We start from the raw sequence: 6,007 nt of genomic DNA, 5'->3' as shown, positions 1-6,007 counted from the left end.
CTGAAGCTGCTTGATGTCTTGACTGGGGCGGGGGCAGTCAGTCCCAGTGGTCAGAGCTGGCGTCAAGCCTGGGGTCAGACAGGAAACAGGAGCCGTAGCCAAGGGCCAGCACAGAGTCAAAATCCAAGGAGTCGGAGCCTAGCATTGGAGCTGAAGCAGTCAGGAACCGAGGCGACAGGGTTCAGGGACTGAGCGAGGCTGAGGGCAGGAGCTGGGAACAAGGCGGGACTGAAGTCAAGGATCGGCGATGAGTCTAGGAGTCAGGTAGTAGATGGCAGGATCTATAGCAGCAACAAACCAGGATCCACCTTGTTGTATAGACAACTTCCTGTGTCTTTCTGGTTTAAATAGTGTACTCAGAGCAATCAGGGGCTCCCGAGCTCCAGTCGGGTCCCTGGGGATGTTACCTTTAGTGGCATGTAAGGCTGTAGAGTTCTCTATTCTCCAGACATTAGCAGGCCTGTCGGGTGGTGGTGGTATTGTGGATGCAGCAGTGGCCCGAGAGCTCATGGATCCGGCTTGAGGACTCATGGATCATTGCATAATACCCCCTCCACACACTTAGGGTGCTCCCAGGACCTCACAGGACCAGGCTTCCCAGGCTGGACTCTATGGAGGCCTTCATGGGTTCTGGAGCATGGACGTTGTCAGCAGGTTCACAGGAATGTTCCTTGGGGCTATCTCCCTCCCAACTGATGGGATACTGTAGCAAGGAAGCACGGCCTCCCTCAGATGCGGAGGGAACACCGCAAGCTGCCTGGTGGAGCCAGGAGGGCCACACCCCACATGCCGGAAGCAGAGGAGCGGAACAGGAAGGGGAAGTATAAAAGGCTGGCACGGCAGCTCAGTGAGGGAGCCGCTGAAGGAGACAGATGCTCTTTCCCTGCTGCTGGAGTGGGACACCAAGGAAAACCATTACTGCCCCGGAGACCAGTCTGAGTTTCCAGAGAGCCCTGCCACTGCCGATGCTGAGGAACTGCTGCCGCTACCCTTGGCAGTGTATCCTGGGGAGACTGAGGATGCCTTCTGGACATGGGTACACCCGAGGGGGAGAGTAGGAAGCAGCCCAGGCAGCAGTCTGGTTGACAGCTGGCCTGGTACAGGGTCAGCATGTTGTGGGCAGATCCCCACTGACCCAGTGGTGGACCACTCCGTCACTGTTAGGGCCCTGTGCTGGGATGCAGTGGAGTTGGGTGGGCCCATGTCGCCCCAGCCACCCCACCCCTGGGGTGGCAGTACTCCCCCTCCTCAGGCCAGGAGACCTGCGCTCCTTGGGACTCCCTACGTGGGCCCCGTAGACTGCGTGACGCTCTCCCTTACCTGGGCCTCATAGACTGGACTGGTGCTACAGCTCTGCCTGACTGCAGGCCAGAGCCTTGACTGTTTGCTGCTCTGCCCTCCTTAATGGCCAGGCGAATAAACGACTATCGCTCTGCCTTGTTGCGGCCCAGAGTCCAGACTGTTCACAGCCCTGTCTTGCTTGAGGGCCAGGGCACACTGAGGACTGTTAATTCCCCCTTTTTTTCTTAGTGTGGAGAAGAATTTAGTAGACCAAACTTCGAGGAGGGCTGCACCAACTTACAGGTACCAAAGGGTACTCCACTTCATTCTGGTGTCAAGGATGTTATGGATGATAGATTCCTCACGTGACTCCCTGGAAACTCCCAACAGAAGTGTGTATGGTCAGGGACTCACCCAGTACCTGCTTCCTGGGAGTGCATTTGGGGAAAGGTTCTCTCCTGTTCACATTTACTCCCAGAGATGTAGGGGGGCTCATTTCCCTCCCTTTCTTGTGAGAGAAATTTCACACAGTCCCCCAAAACTTGGCTGCTTAGATAGACCAATGTGTTCTCAACCTGTACGACTGCTCCTGTGATCAAACCCATCCACCTCATCCCTTCAGTGGGAGTGCCTGGACACAAACTCTGCAGAGAGATAAGAGGGGTTGCTAGGTTTTTCCCACAAACTCTGCAGAGGGATGACGGGTTATTCCCTCTTCCTGTTTGGGATGGGCTGACAACCATTTCCAAAGCTGCTGGACATTTTTATCTGCACTGCTCTTGTTTCTCATGTTCTGTCCATGAATATGGCATAGACAATCTCCCCTGAAATGTGGTGGAGAATTGGGTCCAATGAAGTTAGCCTTACAACCACCCTTTTATGGCATATCTGAATTTTTCAGACTGGAAGAGGCTAAGATGAAGAAGAGAGAGTCTTAGAGCCAAGCAGCTTCTGATCAGTGCCCGTTAGTATGGCAGAGGGCAGCTGCTTTCAGCATGCATTTAGTTAGTAATTTAATACTTCCCATATGCTTGACATTGTACAGATTATAGAGGGAAACATAGTCCCTGTCCCAACGACTCCACAATCTAAATACTCACAGTCAGTCTTGTCTGTCTCATTGCTGCAGCGTAGACAGGAATGGTAGGGTAGAGATGTTGTTTTGGCCATCACCTCAGTCCTGCTGCTCTATGAAGAAACAAGCCATGCTTGTTCTGTATGGCTGTTCTGAGTCTTGGTGGAAAGGGGGCTCTCTTTTTCTTGATGGGATTCCAGGACATAATGTTGTCTTTATCTGCCTGATTTATGGAATTATCCTTGCCCTCCCCACCCAAGAAGATGTGTCCTCAGATGATTCTTTTCCCTCCTCTGCCTGCAAGATAAAATCTCATCACATCTGATGAAGTGAGCTGTAGCTCACGAAAGCTCATGCTCAAATAAATTGGTTAGTCTCTAAGGTGCCACAAGTACTCCTTTTCTTTTTGCGAATACAGACTAACACGGCTGTTCCTCTGAAACCTCTCTAGGAGGGGAATCTCTCTGTCTCACTCTTGTCTAGAAGATGGAGACCCTGGGTGGAGCTTTGTCTTTTACACTCTGTCATGAAAAAGGGTTCCCTCGGCAAAGCTTTCTCTTTTCTCCTCCCCAATCCAAGACATGGGATCCATGGGGATAAGAGGAAGCTTTTTGTCCCTGCCTGGGAAATTGGAGTCCCTCATTGATGGCTTGTCTTTTTTCCCCAAGTGGTAGCTGGAACTAGAACATATGGGGAAGGGATCTGCCCACCAAAATCTCACCCTGGGACTCTATTGCCTGTTGGTTTCTCACCTGGGAGAACCCTATGGGTGGAGGATTGTTTCTCCCTATCTAAGAGATTGGGGCTACAAACAGCTGTTGCTTTTCCCACTCTCCTCAGAGACTGGGATGAGTCTCTCTCTCTCCCTCTCTCACTTTCCCTCTTGTCTTTGCCTAATCCTGGTTTGATTAAATTAAATTGCATATTACACTTGTTAAAGGGCAAAATGTATTCTTGCTCGTGAATCTCCCTACTGTGCTAAAATACTTACACCTAGGTCAATGTCAGTTAATGATAGGGCCATTTATAAATGAATTGTTTAAAGATCATTTAGAATTAGGAAAACATATGTCACATGTATATATATGCTTGATTTTCTTTTTTTTAAATTATACACTTTTCATTCGAGAAAGGGAGATCTCTTTTACTTACACACTGTGGCTCAAATCCTCAAGTCCTGACTCAGGCAAACCTTTCATTGACCTCAAGTCTGAGTAAGGAGACTCTGGGCAAGTTCTCTCTCATTCCCTCCCAGAGGAGGATGATTTCCTCAGATAGGTTTCTCTTGCTTCACTGGCTCAGCCTAGACATGAAGTCACCTGAGGCAAAGGGTGACTGACCATGTATTTCTCTTCCTACCAGAGATGGTGTCTCTGTCTTCGGCCCCACCCCCATGCCAGTCGACACATCTGATCGCAGATGCCCCTGTCAGAGTCAGTCTTTGCGGTTTTACAGCCACGGTCTCCTGTAATTTGTGGAATCAAGAAAAGTAAAGGAGAATGTCAGAGTTCATTAAAAGAAAAGGAGGTAAGTACTAGCTCTTTTCCTTGGGAAGGTAGCTTTGAAAATGTAACTAATGCAAACCAGTCATTTGGATTGAAAGCTTGTCAGTGCTCTTTTGTATAGATCATAGGTTATTCAAAGTCCACTCACAGCCATGTAGCTGGCCTTTGTGGTCCAAGTCAGAAGACTCCAGATCAGTTTCACATATATAGGGGGCAGTGCTGCCTGGGCTACCACTGATGGCACTAGGGTTGTCACGAACTCCCTACTAGCCTGTGGTTGAGCCAGCTCCTCTGCTGAACAATAGCGTGACCTCTGGACACAAGGAAGGATCATTTATTAGTTTAGGGGACTGAACAAAGGAATAAACCCAGCTCCTCACACTGACTCCCTCAGTGACCTTTGTTGAATTGCACCAGTCAACTTTTTCAAACTTTGGTGCCTAGAGTTAGGCATTTAGATCACTTGATGATTACCTCATCTGTTCATTCCCTCTGGGGCACCTGGCATTGGCCACTGTCGGAAGACAGGATACCGGGCTAGATGGACCTTTGGTCTGACCCAGTATGGCTGTTCTTATGTTCTTAGGCACAAGTATCTAGAGATGTGGATTTAGGTGCCTAATTTTATACAATCACTTCTGAAAATGCTGGCCGTTAACTCTATGTCTCACTTTCCGCATCTGTAAAATAGGGATAATAATATTTAAATACCTCTCAGAAGAGATGTGACAGCAACAACTAAATAATTAATATTTGTACAATTCTATATAGATCCAAAATCTCACCAGAATGAACCTAAAGCATTCTAGTGACTATGGCCCAGAACCTCAAAGGTATTTAGGTGCCCAGATACCTTTTGAGGATCTGGGTCTGGGGAACAGTTAGCCCCCAGAACCCTAGCTTATTTGGCCAAATATCTATTGCAAAACTTTCCTAAACATTGACAACCACAAGCAGACCCCAACACAAGCAGCAAGAGTCGGGTGTGGCGGGGGGGGGGGGGGGGAGGAACAGGACCCAAAGTCCCAACACACACATTTTACAGAAGTTACTATTGTGCCTATTTGACCAGTGGTAACACCCACAAATTCAGCAGAAACACTGAACTGCCTGGGTTTGAATTGATAAAAATATTTAGAGTGATTTACTAGATGAAGACAGTTTTTGTGGTTAAAAAGAAAATTAAATGGTTCATTTATAGAGTGATATTCAATATGAAAACCTGGGCTCTTGTCCTGGAAAAGGAGGACTTTGGTAGAGGGTTGGAGCTGGGTGGAGGAGAGGAGAGAAAAGCTCTCCATTCCCCTCTCATATTGCCTATACATTTTTCCCTTCACTTTCAGTCTGACCTCATATCTCTGCCTCATTCTCAGTCTTCCACACTTACTCATTCTCTGTATCACATCTCCTCTAACCTTTGACTCCTCCAATACCCATATAGTGCTGCAGCAAAGGTGAAGTTGAGAAGCATGGACATCAACTTCAAGTCTGAGTCAGTAGCCACTGTCGCCATACACAGGTCCAGTTGCAGTGCTGACAGGCACACTTCCCTCAGCAGAGCTTCATGAGGGGCTGGTTGCAACATTACTGTCTGACAAACCTAGGGGTGATAGCTGAGGAGCATATGCGTTCACCTAGACCTCTGTTAGTTCAGGTCGCCAGTGTATTGAGGTCATTGTTGGTATTGTATTTATTTGCAGCATTGAGGTGCTGTTCAAACATACAGCTAAAGGACTGCCCCCAAAGGGTTACAGTCTACTGGGGTTTACAAAACACCGGTTGACACAAAACCCAGAGAGACAGACTCTGAAAACAGAGACATTCCTGGTTTTCAGGAGCACAAAGTTGCCCTGTTATTAATGCACGTTAATGCAGTGGTGGACAAAAGTCAGGGTTGGTGGGGGTGCAGGGTTGTGTTTGGGGGAGATAGGAAGATAGGGTGGGGAGAGGAGTCATTAATTTTGAGGAAGGTATGGGCAGAAGGGAGTTTGTGGTAAAATTTTTACAGGCCTGGCAAAAAGAAATCTGAGACTGAGCCTGACCAAGGGAAGTTGACTATGGAAAGGGCCCCCTTTCCCTGAGTTGAGCTTCTGGACTGAGGTCTTTCCTCTGCCATCCCCTTAAGTGACAAGGGTCTGCAGACAGG

This window comes from Caretta caretta, chromosome 1 (genome assembly GCF_965140235.1).
Source record: "Caretta caretta isolate rCarCar2 chromosome 1, rCarCar1.hap1, whole genome shotgun sequence".
NCBI lineage: Eukaryota > Metazoa > Chordata > Testudines > Cheloniidae > Caretta > Caretta caretta.
Note: the sequence above shows the minus strand (reverse complement) of the source record.